Source organism: Papaver somniferum, unplaced genomic scaffold (genome assembly GCF_003573695.1).
Source record: "Papaver somniferum cultivar HN1 unplaced genomic scaffold, ASM357369v1 unplaced-scaffold_2020, whole genome shotgun sequence".
NCBI lineage: Eukaryota > Viridiplantae > Streptophyta > Magnoliopsida > Ranunculales > Papaveraceae > Papaver > Papaver somniferum.
In genome coordinates this window covers 1,007-3,395 of record NW_020630154.1, presented here as the reverse complement: position 1 = coordinate 3,395, position 2,389 = coordinate 1,007, and the positions used below count along the sequence as shown (strand labels likewise).

Below are 2,389 nucleotides of genomic sequence, written 5' to 3'. Positions count from 1 at the left end.
TGTAGGTATTCTCAGTGCGCGACGTGGAGCCTTATATGATTTAGGAGTTTAAAGGGTTTTATTATAATTTTCTAATTACGCAAATACCATGGGGATAACTTTTGTGAGTTAACAAAACAACGAAAATACTTTGAATACGTACAAGCCCAGTGGCGGAACTACATGGTAACTTGGGCTGATTTAAGTCCAGAAAAAACTTACATTTTGCAATGAGTTTTAAGTTTGGTTAAAAAGAAAAGCCTAAAAAACAGGCTTAAACCAGCCCTAAATTTTTTTTCAAGCCAGTCCCACATTCATTTTCTGGTTCCGCCTCTGTACAAGCCAAAAGTTTACGAAAATTTATATTACTAAGCTAGCTATTAATTGATCTCACTACTAATTGGGAAGTTTGCAATTTTCAGAGTTCTGATTGTTCACCGTCCTTGATTTTTATCTAGGAAAAAAGGTTGATTAGGTCGTCATACAGTATTTGTATCGTTAATATCATGGCTGACCACCATCTAATAAGAAGGTCAACCCGGTCAAGATATATTTCTACACAATGGATATAGTAGTAGTTAATTCTTGTCTAAAGAGATACATGTAAATCATGTCTAACTAACCAAAGACACGTAACATCCCATATGGCGATTTAGTGTAGGTTGTAACAAACCCCATCGAATACTTCCCACTTTCTCCTCCTAATTTGATCTGTCATCATATTGTTTCAAACAGGTGGAGTGAGTAAAGTAAAACATACGTACCAAGTTTTCATTTTCTCGGGCCCCGCAAAATTTTGGGCCTAGGGCGGTCGACCATCTCGCCCTAGGCCTAAGACCGCCCTGGAAACTTAGCAACTTGAGTTCATTATCACATCCTTGCATTCTTTAATCTCAATATACTCGAGGTGAGATAACATGCACGACGATGCCAATCCTGCTGCTTCCCAATCATCTCCAATGTCTGCCGAATTCGACTATATCCAGAAACAACAACGATAGATCACTTACTTACCAAGATAAAATAATTCAAAACACGAAAAGAACATTTCATGGGTTCCTAATTAAAGACGTGTTGAACTACATAAGTTGTGGCGATGCTTGGTAGTAAACTTAAAATAAACTTGAGATGATTTGTGATGGATTTCTGAACAACACTGAGGTTGTACTTGAACTGTTTTTTTTTTTTTTTTGGTGGGTTTCTAACAGCATAGCTAACCAATCAAATGCAAAGAGTTTAGTTAGATCTTACCTCCTTTGACGTAAGTAAAATAGACTTTATATTAGGCGACATCTTGAGTAAGTATGTAATTGAACGCAAGCAGCTTCTTGTGAGCCAAATTTCCAGCTCCAAATGTTGCAGGTTACAGAATTGAAGAAATCGAAAGTTTATCAAGTCAGGAGCATGTGGGAGTACCTGGAGAAACAATAAAAGAATTATATGCAGCTAAATATTCCAAGTTATACGAAACCGAATCCTTTAAATAAAGGAAAACAAAGAAGGGATGCATGCATCCGTACCTCAAGAAATCTAGATGATAAACTTAGTCGTCCACGTTAGGAACCGCTTCTAGCAATTTTATCACGCGTTTGGCATATACTTTCTTTTCCTCGGAAGGCAGCTTTGAATATGTTTCTGCAGATTCATCCCTTTCCAGTGCTATATCAAAAAGAGCATCAACTACTGAAGGCAATTTTTGCGTCAAGAAATCACTGTAGTCAAAGTCTATGAGACATGGAGGAGATAACTTAATAGTGTTAGCCATAGATTGACTGTGGGACCAGATTAGAGCGTTTCTAAAACGCTAAGGCTAAGAGAATCAACAATGATACTCGTTTGATTACCACTTTGTAAATCACAGTTAACTATGTTTAGCAATTCGAGATGTAGACAGCTGGTGAGGAGTCTTTGAGTTAATTCAGCTCTCGAGATTGAAACTCCAACAAGCAACAATTGTTTGAGCTGCGGAAAACTAATTGATTTTGACAGAACAATATTTGCATATTTGGTACCACTACTCACACCAAAGACCGAGCTTCCTCAACGATTTACAATTAAGCAGTTGATGCGGAAGCTCATATGCCAGTTTATAACCAATATTTATACTTTTAACGTGACGCCTTACAGCCGCAACAATCCATCTATCAAAACTTCTTAAGATCTCAGACGCACGCGTAGTCCAAAGACTCCAATCTAGATGAATCTTTAACGTGTGTATATCAGAGTCATCGCGGAACATGAATACCATGTATACAAAATCTACAAACCTAGTTAACTCTTTACTTCTACTCGAAGAATCATTGAGATTACGATTATCTTTGCCTTCAAGGAAACCACTCCAACTGAAGTTGAGATAAGGCAGAGAAATCCATGTAGTTTTCCATCTTTTGGAGAGAACGCTAGGTTGGAT

The 2,389-nt window shown here is 37.5% G+C and overlaps 1 long non-coding RNA gene across 1 annotated transcript; it reads right to left on the bottom strand.

Annotated features, from left to right (window-relative positions):
• Positions 1-651: 651 nt before the first annotated feature.
• On the bottom strand, positions 652-1,941 carry LOC113339216. The gene is made up of 3 exons (XR_003354995.1): positions 1,500-1,941; positions 1,231-1,395; positions 652-955 (listed from the first exon to the last, which is right to left on the bottom strand). It is a non-coding gene; the product is annotated as an uncharacterized LOC113339216 (long non-coding RNA).
• Positions 1,942-2,389: the final 448 nt, after the last annotated feature.